At 42.7% G+C, this 21599-nt stretch overlaps 2 long non-coding RNA genes across 3 annotated transcripts; both read left to right on the top strand.

The window, feature by feature from the left end:
* The first annotated feature begins 12933 nt into the window (after positions 1-12933).
* Positions 12934-15543, top strand: LOC137065383 (uncharacterized). The gene is made up of 4 exons (XR_010901636.1): positions 12934-13095; positions 14465-14518; positions 14610-14750; positions 15082-15543. It is a non-coding gene; the product is annotated as an uncharacterized lncRNA (long non-coding RNA).
* Positions 15544-17946: 2403 nt separating this feature from the next.
* LOC137065501 (uncharacterized) lies at positions 17947-19127 on the top strand. 2 transcript variants are annotated; one of them, XR_010901656.1, is made up of 4 exons: positions 17947-18100; positions 18215-18302; positions 18417-18531; positions 18818-19127. It is a non-coding gene; the product is annotated as an uncharacterized lncRNA (long non-coding RNA). The 2 variants fall into 2 exon arrangements; XR_010901655.1 differs by having other exon boundaries at positions 17947-18302.
* Positions 19128-21599: the final 2472 nt, after the last annotated feature.

Genomic DNA, 21599 nt, shown 5'->3' with positions numbered 1-21599 from the left:
GTTTGTTCACTAATAAATTACTTTTCTCTTTTAGTACTTTTGTTCAATATTTTTGCTCAAATGTTCCCTAATAGACTGAAAATGTTCTACCATTGCTTATAAATATCCATTAATCTTTCCTTAACTTATAAATATCCATTAATCTTTCCTTAACTTATAAATATCCATTAATCTTTCCATTCCCCCCTCAACATTCTTAGATGTCACAAACCATGCACATCTAAGAATGTTCAAAAGTGTTGTTGCAACAATTTCTCCTTTATCTGAATGGCAAATATCTTTTTGGCCCTCTTTTGTTGCCTTTTAAGGGCCTATTTCTTATTAAATTTGAATAATATCTTTCAATTATGGTTGTGGTTCTGAAAGCACGACTTGATAAATATTAAAATTAGTTGTATCATATTGTCATGCTAAATCAGGCTACAAGATTTTGAATTGAAATTAAAATTTGTGGTAATACCTATAGTCCTAATTAAAACTTCGTTTTAACTTAAGACTGAAATTTATTAGGTATACTTTTGGATTGGTCTATTTTATATTGCGATCTTGTTCATAAGCTCTTTTAGTTCCACCTTTGTAAGCCTTTATAAGTTGTTCTTATTCTCATTGATAATGCTTTAATTAGCGGTACTCTAGCGCTCATTTCTGAGTGGCAAAGAGGCTAGAAGTCATTCTTTACCACAAGTCCAAAGATATCTGCAACTACTATTGTCTAACCTTCAATCTTTTATCAACGGTAGTGATATAGTTTGTGTTTTATATTCTTCTTCTTCTGTATTATTATTAATATTTATTTATCTACTTTTATTTTTTTCTTATTTCTTATTCCTTGAGGTTCTGGGCTCTTACAAATATTTTTTTTATCTTAACCTTTTTTTGTCTTATTTTTCATTATCTGCACTTCTACAGTTTTACATTTTTATCGCTTGTTTTTTAATCAATTCTTATTTTTCTGGGGTTATTAAGTTGTTAATAAGTCTGTTGCGGTCAGAAGCATAAATTCTGGGTAGATTCTTTCAGTTTTGCATAGCTCTTTATGAGCGTTCAACACTCTGCAACCTTTCATTTGTGCGTCTCTGATCAAGCCTATCCACTTTTTTTCCATTTGTTGACCCACATCTGCTTTAAAAAGCTTTGATCATTCTGTTAGCATCTCTTCACCAGGTTGAAGTCTTTGCGAGTAGTTGCAATGGGCTTTCCATCATTGGTAAGGGAGAGACGTCATTAGTACGCTCTGTATCCCCTACTTCATGGTATGTGGGAATGCTGAAGCTGGCTGATTTATTTTCATGAGAAGCTGATGAGAAGCATGGACTCAAGTGTCCTCTGGTGATCAATGCACAATCTTCTTATGAGATCACAATGCAAACCTTTTCTTGTTAGTGACAACAACATATATTAAAATCATATGCTCATCTGTCCCACTGTTCCTGTGAAAAGCTTTTGTGAGGCTGAGCGCTGCCCTGTCCCCTTTTAGGGCTCTCAACTTACATCACTAGCAGGGCTTAAACCCCTATTCATAATAACTTTTGTCTTATACCATTTTTCCCCAAAGAGTTTCAAATGTATTCTTTAGAATTAGCCAATTCAACTCAGTTATCTAATTGTTTTGAGTCTCTTTATTCTTTCATAATTTCTCATGCATATGGAAAGCACTCAACCCACTTTGCTCAAGTTAACAGTTACATGATATTATACTTTTGAATCCGCTCCATTAGCTCCATAGCGATATGCTGCCACAGCAGATGTGGCATGGGGACGTAACGTCTCCGTTCCCTTCCTTAAGGGAACGAGGGTTACATACGTAACCGAGACGTTCCCTTTCAGTCAGTACACTACGAGTTACGTCAGTACTGACGAAATGGGGGTCCAGTCTAATCAAGCCACAGCGCTGTCTTCCAGCATCCTGGGCTGACCTGAGCCACCTGCCTTGGAGTTAAGACAACGAGGGACCGGCTCAGCTACCAAGGTACACTGGGAAGCATATCCAACTTGGAGAAACGCGATCACAGCGCCTACCCGCAGGGAGGACTTAGGACTACTAGCTTTCCTATAGCTCAAACAGTAGAGCATGGCGCTAGCAACGCCAAGGTCATGGGTTCGATTCCCAGGGAAAGCAAGAACTGACAAAAATGTAAAAATGTGTACCTTGAATGCAATGTAAGTCGCTTTGGATAAAAGCGCCAAATGCATAAATGTAAATGTACGCATATGGATCATGTATGGGATGCATACGGAAGAACCTGGAGTATCCAGCCGCAGGTGGAAAAGTTTTTCAACCCCAGGGATGGCAAGGGTCTTGCCAACGGAAGACACGTGCTCAAGGAGACTTACCGTGGAGAATACACATGTGACGGTTGGCCTGCGGGGGAACCGTGCACACGGGCACCTAGCCTGGCACGAGGGCTGGGACAATTCGGGCATGCACTCTGATGCCGGCATCAACAGTGCTGGGAGAACTCAGGGCCTTTGAAGAGGCTCACCTGAGCAAATATAAGCACACGTATCCAGTCCATTTAGGAGGGGAATGGAAAAGACACCAGCGTGTGTCCAGTTACTGGCCATGTGGGGCGAGAAACAAATGTCTGTCAGCGAGGCGCCACGTGCCAATGCCCAAGAGGCAGCTACGCTCTTGAACTGTGCTTTGACCCCAAGGGGGCATGGCAAGCTCTGAACCTGGTAAGCCAGGCCAATGGCGTCCACTATCCAGTGGGACAGCCTCTGCTTAGAGAGAGCCTTCCCTTTCTGCTTCCCTCCGTAACAGACAAAGAGCTGGTGTGAGGTCCTGAAGCACCACGTTTTGTCTACATAAGCACGAAGGGCGCATACTGGACAGAGCAGTACCGAGGCTGGGTCTGCCTCCTCCAAGGGCAACGCTTGCAGGTTCACCAACTGGTCCCTGAAGGGAGTGGTAAGGAACCTTGGGCACATATCCAGGCCGGGGTCCCAGGATAACGTGAGAGCTAGCCGGCCCGAATTCCAGGCACGCTTCGTCGACCGAGAATGCCTGCAGGTTCCCTACCCTCTTGATCGATGCTAGAGCAACAAGGTGCGCTGTCTTCATTGACAGGAACATAAGCTCCACTGTCTGCAGAGGCTCGAAGGGAGCCATACGCAGGGCAGTTAGGACCACTGCGAGGTCCCAAGAGGGTATCTGTAGGGGGCGAGGTGCATTTAACCTTCTTGACCCCCTCAGGAACCTGCGGACCAGGTCGTGCTGTCCCACCGTTCTTGCTTCTAGCAGGTCATGGTGCACAGCTATTGCCGCCACGTAGACCTTGAGAGTGGAGAGAGACATCCTTCTCTCCAACCCTTCCTGGAAGAAGTAGAGCACGGACCCGATCAGGCATTTGGTGGGATCTTCTCTTCGAGAAGCACACCAGGTGACAAAGAGGTTCCACTTCGAAGTGTAGGCCCGTCTTGTGGACGAGGCCCTAGCTGAAGTGATAGGGGCGACCGCCTGTGGTGGTGGGCCACTCAAACCTGCCACGTCCCGCCCAGGAGCCACATGTGGAGGTTCCAGAGCTCGGGACGCGGGTGCCATACGGTGCCCCCTCTCTGAGAAAGGAGGTCTTTCCACAGAGGAATAGGCCAAGGAGGTGCTGTCGCAAGGAGTATGAGTTCGGAGAACCAGGTCCGGCCGGGCCAATACAGGGCGACCATGAGGACCTGTCCTCCCTGATCTTGCACAGGAGCTGTGCGAGAAGGCTCACTGGGGGAAAAGCACGCAGGCCCTGCGGCCAGCTGTGTGCTAGTGCATCGGTCCCCTCGGTCAGGGAATAGTACCAGCGGCAATGGGAGGAGTCGTAGGAGGCAAACAGATCTATCTGTGCGTCGGGAAAAACATGTCCCATATCAGCTGAACCGCTTGGGGATGGAGCCGCCATTCCTCTGGTAGAGGCTGAAACTGCGACAGCTCGTCGGGCGCTCGGTTCAGTTCCCTGGGGATATAAATGGCACAAAGCGACCTCAGATGCTTCTGACTCCATAACAAGAGGTGCCGGGCAAGTTGCGACATGCGGCGGGAGCGTAGACCACCTTGGTGGTTGTTGTACACTACTGTCGCCGTCTTGTCTGACCGGACCAGTACGTGCCAACTCGAAGCAATTGATATGCCACACACGCTGGGGCTCTTTCCAGGCCCCGGCGGCGGCATGACCATTGCACATGGCACCCCAGCCCGTGGCAGAGGCATCCGTGGATACCACAACATGCCTGGAAACTTGTTCTAAGGGAATTCCCACCCATAGAAACTGGAGGTTCCTCCACGGGGTGAAGGTTTGGCGGCAGGATGGGGTCACTTGGACCCGGAACGCGCCACGTTGCCGTGCCCACCTTGGGACTCGATTGCGAAGCCAGTGATGAAGCGGTCTCATATGGAGACCATCTATGGCTCAGGAGAGACATCTATGGCTCAACCTGGTTGATATGCGGGACGCCGAGCGGACTCGTTTCCTCGACGCCCCCATATCCCAGGCTGGGCTATTCGGCGGTGCGGTCGAGAGCTTCGCCCAACTGTTCTCGGCCGCCCAGAAGCAGACTGAGGCTATTAAGCACATACTGCCCCGGCGGCCCGCTGCTGCACCCAAAGCGCCGCCGGCACAGTCGTCTCAGCTGCCTCGCCGCCGAGGGCGGCCTCCTGCGGTCCCCCCCGCTCCCTCGCGGCCACAACAGCAGCCTTCACCCGACTCTAGCCCACCTTGTGATGCGGTCACCGACATCTCGTCCTCCTCTGGAGCGCCGAACGAAACACGCGGACCGGTCGAAACCGAGGCCGCGGGCTCCATCACAACGCTCGCGGGTTCCAGTGCAACAGAAGGGGGTGTGGGCCAAGGCATGAGCGTCGGAGCTGAGTTCCACACCATCACCCTCAGGTCACCCTGGCCACCAACCGAAGAGACGCCGCGCGGACCGGATGATACCGAGGCCACGGACACATCAGATCGGGGGGTGACGGAGGGGACTCTCACTCCGGCGGCCGCACGGAGATCATTGAGTCTCGACCGCAACACGGAGATGGCCATATTCCTGCAGTGGGAACATGACGCATCCACAAGCGCTGCCTGAGCATGCTGGAAGCCCAAGCATACCAGACAGTGCAAGTGCCCATCAGAAGAGTGTAGAGACCGGCCACACCTAGAAGCACACGGGCGAGACATCCTGAAAAGGACGTGCCACGTGTGAGCTCTTTTGTGAGAGGATTTACCTCGCAGTCAATGCCGAAGCGCCCAGAGGACCACACACCAACTGGAAACCAATCGTGTTTCTATGTGACCGCTGGAACGCGCCGAACACCAACACCGACTGGAAGATCCTGATCGTCTCGAAGAACTGACTTAACTCAGAAGGCTTATAGGAGTGAAAGGTATGTAACCCTTGGCTCCGAAGCATTAAAACATAATGTGATTATGCCAGCTACTTCCTTATATACCCACGTGGGTAGGCGGAGTTACGCATGCAAATCTCGCATGCCCATGGCATTGGCACTGCCATTGGGTGCTTTCTAGTCTCGGACATGATAGGCTTCTAAGCGAAACCCCCATTCGTCAGTCACTGACGTTACGTCGGAGTGACTGAACGAAAGGGAACTATGGGCTGCCATAGACTCAAGAGCGGAATAATAATAATAATAATAATAATAATAATAATAATAATAATAATAATAGGAATGGCTACGATTACAATAGGTGCCTCCGCACCTTCGGTGCTTGGCCCCTAATTAATTGAAATTATTTGTATAACTTTATTAATAAAATGAAATATCCATGGAAAAAGTGCTGCCATGTCAAATAGCCTAGATAACTTAATTCACCAATCCAGTGTTTCCCAGCCTTTTTTCAGTCATGGTGCACTTTGGAAATGGTCTACATTTTGTGGCACCCCCTCGCATAGGTTACGCTAGGGGTGTAACGTTACAGACTGCTCACGATTCGGTTTTAGGTTTTAGGTTCACAGTTTCAGGTTCACGGTTTCTATTTGGTTCGGTATTTGCTATGTTCATGGAAAAAAGGACTACTGTCAAATAAAAAAAATAAAAATAAGAACAAATAACTTAAATACAAGCAGCAGCACAAATAATTACTATTGATCAAAAAAAAGGCTACTAATAAAATAATGCTTTTTGGGCTTTTCAGGTAGGTCTAACATTAGTTTTAGGTAAATAAATTGAATAAAGTAATCAAATGAAAAATGACTGCATATTTAACTGTTTAAATTAAATATTAATCCTTATTAAATGTACAAAAGCTATTCAATCAAAAGCAGTTAGTGATTCCTTATCTTTTTAACATTAACAGACAGCAGTAGGCCTATAGGCCACTGCTCTTAAGACCCTTATCGCTTTCTCGACTGTATGTTTACTTAAGGCATATTCAGACTATGTCTGCTTGGATACTCATCAAGATGGACATGTTGACATCGGCTACTTCTTGTGTGAGTTTGTCCGTTCAAGCGCAGGACTTGAAAGAGAACTCAATAGTTGCGTGCTGAGACATTTGCGCGCTTTCGGATGACCGCACAGAGACACTTCCTCTCACATCGCGATCACACGTGAGTTCTCAATCGCGTCTTCTGGCTCTACACCCGTATTCATATTCGAAGATATGGCAGTACTCACATGAATTAAACAAAGTTTACCAAGAGAGACTGTTTGCCCACGTTTTCTTTTATTATCGCTGTTGTTGTAATGTATAACTGAGGAGCCAGCACGTGTATCCATCGACAGAAACATACATAAAGCATTATTTTCAACTTACAATCTATATTAAAGATCCGTCATCAGATGTGAGATGAACCGCGATGCAACGTGTGTGCTGAAACCTTTACGCGGCACCCCCGCGTCCCCGGTTGGGAAACACTGCATTAATCTGACGCATCACCATACACAACATGTTTTATATAGACACATAGCAGGCCTAATATGACTTTAAATTAAGATAGTTATTATTGGCACAATGTTGAGCTACAAAACAAAGAAGAAAATATTAAAATATTGGCACGAAAATATCTCGCCAGACATCTGAACCCAGCTTAAGTCGCAATGACCTGATTGCAGCTCGTGCCGTTTGAAATTAAAAGTAAGTTCCTGAACCGATCTATCACACGAATCAGCTGGTGTTGTTGTGATAAAAACCCCCTGAGATGATTAAAATCGACGTTTAGGGAGCCCGCATCCGATAGTTTTTTTGTGCAAAAGTATAAAGTGTAGTGTCAATAAAATCACTAATATCAGTATTTATAATGTTATAAATTAAAAATTGAGTATTGTATCGCAAACCCCTTGGTATAATTGATCATTTACACCAATAAACACATATTACCTATTCACGAGTTCCCACTTACATCAAATTAAATAGAGTAAAGATTATGCGTATTTGGCGTGCTGTCCAGGGGAGGGCTCCGGGCTCGGATTTTTGCCCGAACCCAGAGTATCCCCCCCCCCCCCCCCCCCCGTGATAAAGATACTCTATAACTAGACTGTATTGTTTTATGGATTGTGATGGCATCTAATGAGAGTTTATTAAATTGAAGTGAGGAGATGGGGTGGTGGAGGGATGCTAAAATAAAAATGGTCAATGAGAGGAGGTAAATCTGTAGTATAAGTACACCTCCTATCGTTGATCAGATTGATCAGCTTACCATGCTCCACCTGTGTTCAATTAGGTGTAATTATCTGACGTGCTCCCCTTGTTAATTAGGTTTGATTAGCTGACGGCTCCGTTGTTTAATTATCTGTTAGTGCTCCTCCCGAAATTAGTTAATAAAACTTCACTTCACGAGTTCCCACTTACATCAAATTAAATAGAGTAAAGATTATGCGTATTTGGCGTGCTGTCCAGGGGAGGGCTCCGGGCTCGGATTTTTGCCCGAACCCAGAGTATCCCCCAAAATGCAAGGAGTGGAGGACAGCCACCAGAAAACCCCCAAATACGCAGAAAAATTGGTGGGCTGATAATTTGAGAGGCCTGGCTGCTAGACCAGGAGAGCCAGTGTTGCCTCGCTGCTTCGGGCGGACGGGTTCTACTGGCTGAAGGAAACTGGGCGTTGGAAGACCGATCGGGAAAGCTCTTGCCGCGTCTGAGGGGGGCCAGGCTCACTGCAACAGAAGGGAAAGAACCCTACCGGACGATGGATGAGGAGAATTTTTGTAAAATTACCGATCGGGAGGGCCCTTTGCAACGTCTGAGGGGGGTCTGGCTCACTGCAACAGACGAGAAGCGAGCTCTTCCGGCTGATAAATGAGGAACATCCTCAAAATCAGAGAGGCCGATGGGAAGGCTCTTACAACATCTGAGGGGGGCCGGGCTCACTGCAACAGACGAGAAAAACCCTACCGGACGATAAATGAGGAGCGGCCTAGAATTTGGCGTACCGATCAGGAAGGCTCTTTATCGAGTCTGAGGGGGGCCTGGCTCACTGCAACAGACGTAAGACGAGCTCTTCCGGCTGATAAATGAGGAGCATCCTCAAAATCAGGGGGGCAGATTGGGAAGGCTTCTTACAGCATCTGAGGGGGGCCAGGCTCACTGCAACAGATGAAAAAGAAGACCCTACTGAACGATAGAGGAGGAGCAGCCTAGAATTTGGCGGACCGATCGGGAAGGCTCTCTACCAAGTCTGAGGGGGGCCTGGCTCACTGCAACAGATGTAAGATGAGCTCTTCCAGCTGATAAATGAGGAGCATCCTCAAAATCAGCGGGGTAGATTGGGAAGGCTTCTTACGGCGTCTGAGGGGGGCCAGGCTCACTGCAACAGATGGGAAAAAACCCTACCGGCCGATTAAATTAGGGGCGGTCTTGAATAAAATTACCGATCGGAAAGGCTCTTGCAACGTCTGAGGGGGGCCAGGCTCACTGCAACAGACGAGAAACAAGCTGTACCAGCTGATAATGAGGAGCATCCTCAAATCAGAAGGACCGATTAGGAAGGCTCTTACAACGTCTGAGGGGGGCCTGGCTCACTGCAACAGACGAGAAAAACCCTGCCGGCCAATAAATGAGGAGCAACCTTGAATTTGACAGATTGATCGGGGAGGTTCTTGCAACGTCTGAGGGGGGCCGAGCTCACTGCAACAGACGAGAAACAAACCCTAACGGCCGATAAATGAGGAGCATCCTCAACTTAGAGTGACTGATTGGGAAGGCTCTTGCAATGTCTGAGGGGGGCCCGGCTCACTGCAACAGACGAGAAACAAACCCCCACCGACCAATAAATGAGGAGCATCCTCAAATTGGAAAGACCGATCGGGAAGGTTCTTGCAACGTCTGAGGGGGGCCGGGCTCACTGCAACGGACGAGAAACTAACCCTAATGGCCGATAAATGAGGAGCTTCCTCAAATTAAGATGACCAATCGGGAAAGCTCTTGCAATGTCTGAGGGGGGCCCGGCTCACTGCAACAAACGAAAAAACCTTACCGTCCGGAGAAAGAGCGCACAACGAGATTCAACATGCGCGAAGTTTGAAAACCGTCGATCGGGGGCTCAAGCCGCATCTGACGGGAGATTAGAATCACAGCGTCAGATGAGTGAGCCCTACCAAATTGATAAATGGGGCGTCGAAATTAAAAAGAAAGACTGACCAAGGGGGCCCACCCAGCTTCGGCCAGGAGCAGATTCCTGGCATCAGACACTGCATGAAAACCCTGGAATACGGGATTATCCGGGCATGGTAAACTCCTGTGTAATTTGAGGTTTACCGGACATATGTGGGAAAAAGCGGATCAGAGTAACACGGAACAGTATATTTCAAGATACACCCGGAAACCTCACATATGCGGACATATACAGGCATCCGTGAAATTTCACGGAAATATACAGCTGAAACACTGCTGGGTGCTAGGACTGGTGACTGTTAGGTGTGAAGAAGGCCTTTCAAATGTTAATGACACTGAGGTGTTGGCTGTTCTCAGAGGGAGGGGTGGCAGGGGAGGACTTCAGGATTGAGGATTATGACTCTTAATCAAAGTTTTTATAAAAACACTACAAAATAAACACCCCTAAGATATAGTCACAAAAACTTTAAATTTAGAAATTGAATGGAACAAATAAAGGTTCTGCTGCTGCACAATCAGTCTGTGTTCCATACCTCCACAGGGTTCCCAAAGAAACATCTGTCTGGATGAGGGTGCAACCACGAAACCTTTGCAACAACATGGCGTATAGGACGTGTGTTAGTTTTTAACACTGATAATAAGAAATCTCTTAATGACTCCAGCACGCAGCTCTGCATTTGGGTCGAGGACTGGTTCGTCCAAGAATTTGTATTTCTCTCCACGCCTCTCTTTTTAAAAAACCCAGGTCTTTTTTGCCAAGGTCTCTAATGACGGAGTTACTTTCTTGTAACAATAGGTTAGTTTGGGGTACAGATATTCCTTGCCGTTGAAGCTTATCATCTATTTGGACAGACCAAATAGATGAAATAGCATATTCAGTGAAGTTGTCGTACTGGTATATTTTCTTAGTTAATATAAAGTCTTGGGAATCATACCAGCAAATTGCATTAATCAATCAACTTTATTTATATAGCGCTTTTACAATAACGATTGTTTCAAAGTAGCCTCACAGTGTCAAACGAGACAGTATTGCAACAAAATTTTAGTTGGCTGTAGGGTCAACAATGTTGGCAGATCAATATTATAGTTTATAGAATTAAATAAGACCTAATTAATTCATTTTATTTGTATATTTAGTTGAATAACTTAGATCATAAATTTAGTGTTATAGTTTGTGTGTCCCCAACTGAGTAAACCAAAGGCCACAGTGGCAAACCCAGGAGACACCAATCAACACTGAGAATATTTCCAATGAGCCATCAGTTGTCTGAGGCATAGCAGCAGTGCAGTGATGGCATTGTCTGAAATGTTGAACAATGCTTGCCAGGTTAAAAGCATTATTGCTAATAGCTTTACAAGTAATAAAGCAGAGCTGTCTCTATTGTTATTATCTTCTTCAGGTTTGTCATCTTTAAAATCCAAATGTTCAGTGCTGACCATCTGTAAAGACAAGTTGCTCTTCATGGTCACTGTCATCATCTGAAGACGTTTCACTGAGCTCCAAGGAAAGCCTGAGCAGCTCATTGCGTTCTTCTTCTTCTTCAAAAAAAGACATTTGTTAGAGTTTTTTTTTTTTAGAAAAAATTAATAGAAGTGTAACAATACACATCTGTCTGTGTGCATCAATTTAAATGTAAGGAGCCTTGCCTTCAGTGATGGATAAATCAAGAAGATCTGCCGAATCTTGGTTCTCATGTAAATGCTTGGTTTCTTCAATATGCAGAAATCAACTTGCTCTTGGTCTCCAATGTCCTCTGTAACAATTAAAGAATACAACGATTTTAGCTACACACAAATTTACATACACAAGCTAAATACAAAGATTTAGTTTAAACAGTGAAACATCACAACACCAATTGATTAATGGCTGGAGCTATGCATTTGTCTAGCATTATCTTAAAGTTAGCAGCTGTTTACTAAAATCCCTTAGAATCACATATGATGCTCATGCACTTTACAGTACAGCATGTGTACAGGTTATGATGGGCCATAGAAATGTTAATGGGCCATTCGTAATAGTTTATCCAAATAACTTTAGTTATTGTTATGAATGGCCCATCATGATTTAAATGTTCAGCAAATACAGCTATGACCAAATTTGTAATAAATAAAAGTTACAATTTATTAACAAGACTTATGCCTATACTGGAAAAAAACACAAACTTACTACATTCTGAAAACAAGCAAATCACTATTGTGTGTCAACTCTAACCAAAGCAGATCATGAACATCAGTGTATGTTGCACGACATCAGTAAATATATAAACCAAATGCTGATGATCACCATCTTATTTTACTTTTCATTTGGTTTTACATTAAAAAAAAAATGTTCAGTAACTTACCAAAATGAATACCAGCATCATCCCAGTCCACAGGTCTCATTTCGTCTGGATGAAGTTCATCACATGCACTCACTTCCAGCTCTGTGTTGTGATTTGTCTCAGCTGTAGTCGCTTCATTGTGAAAAAACAACTTTTTTTTGTGAAGATAAAAATATGCATGTGAAACATTCTCGTTGCAGTGGTCGCAAAACCGCCGAGCTCTCTTTCTCGTATTATTATCAACAGGTGGTTGTCCTTCCATGTTGATAGATAATTATGTCCAGCATTATATTTTTGCACCAAATTAAAGATACACCTGCGACGCGTCATACCGAGGGCGTGGTTTGAGTGGGGGTTAAGCAGGCAAACAACACGCGCCAAAGAGGGGGCGTTTTGAGGTTTGAAATCAACCACTCACAATAAAGGTGGGGACGGAGGCGCACCCAATAGTAGTGTATTGTTTCATGCGCGCGAAAGTTGAAACCTCCGCATTGTTTCCGGAAGTACAGAGAACGGATAGTTGTTTTTTTGTGGTGTTTGGTTGAGATTTGGAATCGATCATTTTCGACAGATTTAATATGGAGAGTAAAAGGAACCTTAGTTTTTCTACTCCACTGAACAAAGGAGGACAAGCAGCCTCAAGCTCAAGCCCAGTTACTGTGAATGCCTTGATGAAGCAGCGGATCTCCGGCCAGAATGCTATATCTCGTCAGCTACTTTAATATCTGCACAGCATGAACGGGCTGATCTTCTCCAAGAGGCTCTCCAGCGTCTTTATTCTCTCGAGCAAAAGTATGAGCAGCACGGACTAACTTACAGGAAGAGCCTAACGACATTGTGAAAAGATTTAAAAGGGCACGTAACGTGAGGTAAGTTCAGTTATTGTTATATAATGTGCCTGTAAACCAAAGTTGGCTTACAATTAACGTTAGCCTAATAACGTTATGTGTTTTGTCTCCAGCGGTTACTTTGATGCAGGGGCGTGTCTACGTGGTGGCCAGGGGGGGCACCGGCCCCCCCCGAAATTCGATTGGCCACCCCAGGTGCCCCCCCTACAAGATGTCTTGCGATTGGTTCATTTTACAGCCAATCAGTTTATAGACTCTACTGAAGTTCGCGATTCAAAGAAGTGTAGTGCCAGAGAAACAACGGTCGTCAACGTCGCGGACTTGGACTTTTGCTTATTTAAGTGTGAGGAAGTCAAGACACCAAACAAAGAGCTGGTAGGTAACCTTTATGTATGGTTTAATATGTTTGTATGGTTTTCTCAGACTCAGATCAATGTTTTTACCCCGTTAGGCTCTGCTCGCGTTGGTTGTGGTTGATGTGGTCAATGTTCAGTCAACGTTTAATAAAATACAATAAAAGTAAAATACGCTGGGCGCTATGTAAGGTATAATGTATAGCGAGGCGGTTGTTATAGCGAATACAACACCGACAGGCTGTTTAGGAGCCCGACGCGAAGCGGAGGGATCTTAATCAGCCTGAAGGGGTTGTATTCGCTATAACAACCGCCTCGCTATACATTATACCGCATATTACATGGCAACCTACCAAATAAATCAATAATTTGACACAAAATATTGATTTAAAATGGAGTTTATTCATTTAAAAACGATTTGTATTGCTTCCGCTAAAGAAAATAGTCCGTTTCGTCTCTGCGGTTAGAATCCTGCGTCCATAGCAACGCGCTGGTTTTTTTTTTGTTTTTTTTTGTTTTTTGCCAACGGTCTGTTATACTAAGCAGCGCATTCTACATTCGAATTCAACCAAGCCATGTAATAACAAACAATAAACACTGTCATGGTGATTTGCATATTTTGTATCAGTTTATTTTATGACAGTGACCACATAGCAAGATTGCACCAAATGACAATATGCACAGAATGTTCCAAAAAAAAATAATAATAATAATAATAACAATTGTCTGGTGACACGTTACTTGTTAATGCATGACAGTAAGTCAGTTAGATAGATAGTCAGTTAAATTGTCAGGCCTAACTTAGTAATTTACACGTGAAATGACATGGATGCATTCTGTGCATTTCATTCACAATTTGAGAATTGTTTTGTTGAGATTGAGAATAAAACATAAGTGTTTCTTTTGAAGGCAGGGAAGAGAGCAGTGCCAAGCCATGAAAAGAAGTAAAGATATAGTGAGTTTCTTTCAAAGAAAAAAAAAACAAAACAAGTGTAGTAGAGGCAGAAGCAACTGAAGAAAATGTTACTCATCACCAAGAAGGAAATGTCAGGCAGCAAGAAACAGTCACTGTAACAGAATCAGCCAGCAAGGAATCAACAGGCCAGACAGGCAGTGATGCCAGTGGACCCAGCCGACAGCAGTGGCCTTCATTTTCCTCTGTGCTTCCTGCAACTTCAAGTATGTGAAGTGTAGAGGGAATTGTAGGGATATTTGAGAAATATTACATTTCATTTGTATGAAACAAACTAAAATGGTAGTAATCATTGAATGTACATGAATTTGCCCTAAAAATACCATGAGTGTATTTATTCTGCTATAGTACTCACAGAGCTTGTTTTTTTTTTTCTCATTGATGCAATATTTACTTGTGACATTTCATCATTTCTCAGGATCAACGTTTGGTGGGGATAAACAAGCACCTTCATCCCCAATAGAATGCAAAGGTATGTACAGTTGTAGTTCTTTTGTTTGCACATGTTCAGAAAGTGATGTTTGATGTCTACTCTGTTGATTATTATTTTACTGTATCTGCAGATAATTTAGCTGTAAGTGACCTGTCTGAATTTGAAGACCATGAAGACAATTTTTGTCAGCATAGGTCAGGGGGTGATGGTGACAGACCTCAGGCACTACATGGCAACATCTCCACAGATCGCATTCTGCCAGGACCACATGGTATGCTCCAGTTTTTTTTTTTTACATTCATATTTCTAGAAGGTATTGTCTAAATGGGTGTTAATGATGAGCTTGTGTATTTTAATTAAATTCCTAAAACCTTAAAAATTACTGATTTCCTTCATATTATTGGAGGGTCTATGGTTATGTAACTAACTTTCATTTAAACTTAATTTGCAGAATCAATTGTATGTATTATAGGTTTATTTTATTTGACAAACTACACCTTCTGCACTGATAATTATTTTTATTATTACTCATTGTTTAAATTGATTGAGGACCCCTGGTAGGCTAGTCATCCCTATAAGAAGACCATTCTCTTTATTTGCAGACATTTCACAGTCTCGGGCAGCAGGACCAACACAGCCGCACTTGAAGGTGTTCCCTCGAACCATGATGGGCGACCGGAAAAGAGCTTTCAACAAAATGTGGTACACACAACACCAATGGCTGGAGTATTCTGTAAGCCGAGACTCTGCATATTGTTTTCCGTGTCGACACTTTTCTCTCCCTGGTATTCAAGAGACTTCATTCACATCATCACTGGGCTATTCTAACTGGAAGAAGGCAATGTATAAAGATGGAGGTTTCAGGGGACATGAAAAATCTGAAAACCATGTTAATGCCATGATAGCATGGAATGAACACAAAAAAAGAATCTTGACAGACACTTCAATGTTAAATGCCCTCGATAAGAAACACCAAGGAGTAGTCGAACAAAATCGTACCTACATTAAAACAGTTGCTGAGGTACTTTTGTTTACTGCAACGCAAAACATTTCACAAAGGGGACACCTTGAGACTGATGCATCTACAAAAAAGGAAACTTTTTAGGCATTATGGATTTGATTGCTGAACATAGTCCACTAATTGACAAGAAATTGAAAGCTGTGGGGAATGCAAAATACACAAGTAACACTATCCAAAATGAAATTCTTGAATGTCTGTCAGATATGGTAAGGGAAAGCATCATCAGTGAAGTCAAGGAAAACAAATATTTTTCCATCATTGCTGATGAAACAAAGGATTTAAAAAAGAAAGAGCAACTGTCATTAGTACTTAGGTACTATTATAATGGTGCAGTCCATGAAAGCTTCCTTGATTTCAAGCAAGCTACTGAACTTGATGCAGAGGGACTCACTCAAAAAATAACACAATGCCTGGAGACGTATGGACTTGAGTACAGGTCAAATCTAGTGGGGCAAGGTTACGATGGGGCCTCAGTCATGTCAGGGAGACACTCTGGAGTTGCAGCAAGGATTAAAGCTAAAACAAATCACGCTTTTTATGTGCACTGCAACGCACATTGTCTTAACCTTGTTCCCGTTGACTCAACAAAATCAGTACCTGAGTCTGAAACCTTCTTTTCTTTGCTACAGAAATTGTATGTGTACATGTCAGGCTCCTATGTGCACCAGAAATGGCTCTCTGTACAAAAGGAAATGTATCAAGGTGCCCCAAGAGAGCTACAAAGGCTCAGTGACACCAGGTGGGCATGTCGGTACCAGGCTTGCAAAAACATTAAGGACAGACTGCCTGCTGTATTGCGTGTGCTACATGATATTGATGTGGAGAACAGAGGAGAACGCTCTGTGGAGGCACGGGGTTTACTTGCCCAACTTGATCTTACCTTTATCGGAACACTTGTCATCTTTTCAAAAGTCCTTGGAGAGGCAAAATTCCTTGCAGACATGCTTCAGTCAACGTCTCTTGATTTAGCGAAGGCCGTGGACTTAGTTGAAGCATTTCAAGAGACCCTCCAAGACCTAAGAAGTGATTCATCTTTTGATGAAATCTGGAAAGACACTGTAGACACTGGAAAGCAGTGCAATGTTGCTGTAGAAGCTGTGGTGAAAAGACCACAAAAAATGAGTTCTAGATTGAGCGGGTCAATTGTTGAATCCACTGTTGGACAGCGGAGGTGTAAGGAAGGAGACATGGAACTGTTCAGAAGTGGTATATTCTTCCCCATTCTGGACTGTCTGAGTGGGGAGATGCAGAGGCGTTTCAGTAAGTCAAACTGCAGTATAATGCAAGGTATACAAGCACTGAACCCTAAAAGCAGAAACTTTTTGGATGAAGAGACCATTTTTAGCTTTGCTGGGATTTATGAAAGTGATACTAATGACATAAAACATGAACTGCATCAAGTGAGGAGGGTGTTAGAAAGGAAATTCCAGACTGGAATTGAATTGTCTAGTCTCCTAGAGTTTACCATCTTCCTTGAGCCATTCAAAGAAGTGTTTTATCAGCTTTTTCGTTTGTGCTGCATAGCTGTGGCCTTACCAGTCAGCAGTGCAAGTTGTGAGCGCAGCTTCTCTGCACTTAAGCTCATAAAAACACACTTACGCACTACCATGACTGATGACAGACTCAGTAATCTTGGAGTCTTAAGCATTGAGGTGAGGAGAGCCAAATGTCTTGACTTAGATGATTTTGTTAGACGGTTTGCCAGTCACCACCGAAACAGAAGAATCCAGCTTTTCTAGTTGAGGTCTGCCTTCTTTCTTCTTCGACTGTTTTCCTCTCTTTCTGCTACTGTATTTATTGTTTCTAAACTAAAGACTGCTCTTTAACGTATTAGCAGAGCACAATGTAATGGTTCCATATTTTATTTTTAAACTGTGGTGTTTTCATTTGAACTGTTACAGTGCTAAAACTTTAACTGTTTTATTCAGCTTTGTAAATGAATCTGAAAGAAATGTTAAATGATGTTTTGGCCAAACCATTTGAATTATTACAGTGGGGGGAATTGTTTATTTATGCATTATTATTATTTGAGAGAGATTGTGAATAAAACTGCTACTGTATATTGTAATGGCCAAACTAATTAAAAGAAAAAGTTAACATCGTTTCTGCCTCTGGGTTTTTTAAATTGCTCATTATTAAAATTGCTTTTATTTTATAAACTTGTTAGTTTTATGAAAACACAAAAAAATAAATAAACACTGGCTCTCAAATTTAACTTAATGGATACAGGGATGACAAAAAACTAAATTAATCAAAAATGTGCTTTATTACTACATTTGTTTAACTTTATTCAAGTTAAAAAAAAAATTTAAAATCAATAGGATTTACATAATATACTGTAGAATTTAGCCTTTTTTTTTGGTCACTGGCGGCCACCCCGTTTGGAGGCAGTGCCCCAGCATGGCCCCCCCACTGAAAATGCTCTAGACACGCCCCTGCTTTGATGGCCATCTTATTCAAACTTGAAAATATTGTGGTTCTTGCAGATTGTGAATCCGTTTAAACGCATTTTAATTTCAAACTTTACAGGAATCTGTAAGGTGCCTTTGTGTGAAACCCAATTCAGAGAACAGCCCACACAAATACGATCCACAGACTGGGTAAGACTGCTTATTGTATACTGTAAATGTTAGGTTAACCTACTACTAACGTCATATGGATTTGAAATGCCAAAACTGAATTTCATTAATTATAACTGCAACTTTTCCCCCCAGAATAGTCATCACACAACCTCGCTTTGACCATTTTCCTTTGAAGAATTAAGTACAACTTTTACAGATGTTGACCCTGAATGTGTAAAAGGTAATCTTAAAGATTGTATTATTTTTTAAAGTAATTTTATATTAATATTTACCATGTGTGCTTTGTTTTGCTTACTTTTATTGGTATTACAATTATTCATTAAATATTTTGCAGGTTGCAAGACATATTGAGACACCACGGAGGAAGTATTCTGTGGCTCAGCCTGAAAAGGCCCAAAAAAAGACACACTATGAAGACCATGGCAAAGAACCGTCAAAGAAAGTGAAGGGTAAGTTAAGACACTTGCTAAGCATTTATTTTCTCTTTAGGAGATATGATTTTGTCAATATTGTGATTAAACTTATACATTAAACCCAATACTTTGATCAAATCTGAGTGTGACATAACCATACTCATTAGTGAATAATGCAAATTGCATGTAAACTGGAGTGAAGAGTTCTGCTTGTCATGTGAGCACCTTCCTGCGATTAAGACCTTACTCTTAGAATACATAGTTGTTGCACATGTAAACACAGTCTGTGTTTTAGTGGTTAAATTACTGTCATGTTTTGCAGTTGCTGGAGACCAGGTCCAGGGTTGTACAAGCTAACGCAGAAAGAGACCTGTGAGAGACTGCAACAATAGAGCAGATGTCTGATAAAGATGATGATGTTGATGGAAGGCCAGTGTGGATGGTGAGGTCTCCACCAAACAGAACCACGGTTGTCTGCGCTCTGCCAAGTGCCACGAACCAGACTAGAGGCTGACCCATGCTACAAGTCACATCATCAGTGCATGATTATAATGTATTTTTACAATGCTCTTTGGAAATGTTTCCACTTATATATATTGTTTACTTAGAACATATATTATATGCATTTTTTTTCTTTTATTCCTTTACATCGCTGTCCTTTAAATAGAATTTGCTAACTTTTTTTCCCCCATTCATTTTATAATATATGTTTACAATGCTCTTTGGGAGTTTTTTTTTTTTTTTCACTTATTTTTATTGTTTACTTAGAACATTTATGTATATTATATAACCTTTTTTAACATTCTGGTTCTAATTTTATAATGTTTACATTTTTGCATTGTCTCATTTTATAATGTTACATTTTAGATACACTGTGTATTTATTTCTTTATATCGCCAACTTTTAAAGGGTCCTGAAACCCCCCTGCTGCAGCGGTGTTTTTTCACACCTTCGATTTGAAAAAGCTTGTTAAAAGGGGAGTGGTCGACTGTGAAAAGGTGGGATGGTATTATGTGGAAAGAGGGAATGTTTGCATAAATAGGGGAGTGTCAGTAGGTGCTGAGCGGTTCTGAGACATGTTCTTGGTTCACGTTGGCATTGTTTACCACAGAGAGATTAAATGAGGGATGAGTACAGCGAATGAGAGAGCTATGAGTGGCGTGCAGCAGAGATCGCAAATCATTCAGCTCTTCAAAGTTCAAACCAGCATAATTCAGTGAGAAATGAAAATAATTGTTATTCTGCATGACGAAATATTTTGCAAACGTGATAAAACTATATTTGTCCAAATATGCACGCTGTTTGGCAAGATGAACAACGCGCCAACGTGATAAGAGAACGTGAACCACCCAACATGCGATGTGACAGATGTGTAATTCTAGATCGGGGTAAAAGCGAAGAGGTTTGAGGCTAGTCTCGACCGCGCATTGCCGTGACGATCCGCGCTGTCTATCACTCGGCAGCTAAATCTATATTTGTCCAAATATGCATCACACTGTTTCACTAAGAGCCCGAACACATGCGGTTTAGTGCATGGCTGTGACGACAAATAAAACGGAGAGGACGTGGCTTTTGTTCATTAGCCTACAGATTACAGATTGGTTATTTTGCACTCCTGACATAGATAGTCAACGCTTGCAGGTTCGGCGTGCGATTCCTCAGGTTAGTTTACTTTACCGAGCCTTTGTAGCAAAGGCTTCCACAGACGGCGCCGGTTACAGCTCGCTCGGCGCCCTTTACGTTATTTCGTATCAGCACAACGCCTAGCTTTCCTCCGTGACTTTTCCGCACGCTGCTTCCAAAACTTCCCCACCATATCTCTACAATAATGATGGAAGACGAGCCTGACAGAAGTGACTGTCTCATGCATATTAACTAAATTATCTTGTATGCATACTACAGCGCAGGGATTGGACTGAATGAGCTTTATGTCATGAATATATATCGAGAATCGCTCGGAGCGGTCGACGTCAGCATGTGCCCAGCAGCCCATACTTGGGCCGAAAAGGCCGTGCCGACGTCAGCATTTGTGACGTTGCTCCGACTAAACTTTTCAAACCGGAAGACAGAAATCGCTCTGAAAAATGCAAAAATAACTATTTTCACATATGCATACCATTAATGAGTACCCTTAGTGTTTTCAATGATGTGCAGCCTATACATATCTGTTTACATCTCAAAAAAAGTGTTTTGGGGTTTCATGACCCTTTAAATATATTGTGTTAATTTTATTTTTCATGCCTTTTTTACCCTTTCATTTTAACTTATGTTTATTTAATATAGTTATATTTATATTGTTTATTTGTTCCTTTTAAATGCCCTTATTTTAGTATTTTTTGTTCTTTACATTTTCATCCCTTTTAAATACATTTTGTTCACTTGTTTTTGTTTCTCCATTATATTCTTTTGCTTGTTTAAAATGCTCTTGGTAATGTTTTATGTACCTTAATAAATATTCCATATTTTCCTAAATTGTTTTTTTGTGTGTATTTTTCCTTTGGGGGGAGAGGGGGGTGGGGTTTATGGTGTATGAGCAGTATCTGCATAGCTGACCTATAACCAATCAAATCACTAAACTATAAGGCCTTGGGTGGGCTAAGTTTTAAAAGTAACCAATAAAATCACTTTACTGGGTTTTCAATGTGCCCTGTCCTCCAATAGCAGTTTGGGTTTTGGGAGTGGTTTTAAAAGAACAACCAATCCAGTTTGAGTTGAAAGGCCAATAGGGGATGGGAGGCAAAGCTGCTCAGAGGTGTGAAAATGTCTCCTGAAAAACCTGATGGGATTACTTGCCATGGCAACAAATGGCTGTAGCATGGAAGTATACGGCCACAACATACATCCGATTTGGTATCATTCCGGATGTATACGGATATATACCGATCCATGGAATTTGACCTATCCGGCCAGTATACTCCCGGATTCTTCCGAATTTCAGCAGTGTATACAGGAGTATACGGGTCCGGATACACCTTTTTTCATGCAGTGAGATGAGTGGGTACTATCGGCCGACGGTACGGAGAAAGAGATGGGGAAACACACGCCAGGAGAGCTTTCACAGCAGTCGACGGGAGATCAATGCTCACTGCAATCGGAAAGGGAAG

The sequence above is a fragment of the Pseudorasbora parva genome, chromosome 25 (genome assembly GCF_024679245.1).
Source record: "Pseudorasbora parva isolate DD20220531a chromosome 25, ASM2467924v1, whole genome shotgun sequence".
Lineage (NCBI taxonomy): Eukaryota > Metazoa > Chordata > Actinopteri > Cypriniformes > Gobionidae > Pseudorasbora > Pseudorasbora parva.
Note: the sequence above shows the minus strand (reverse complement) of the source record. Positions and strands in the feature narration are given on the sequence as shown.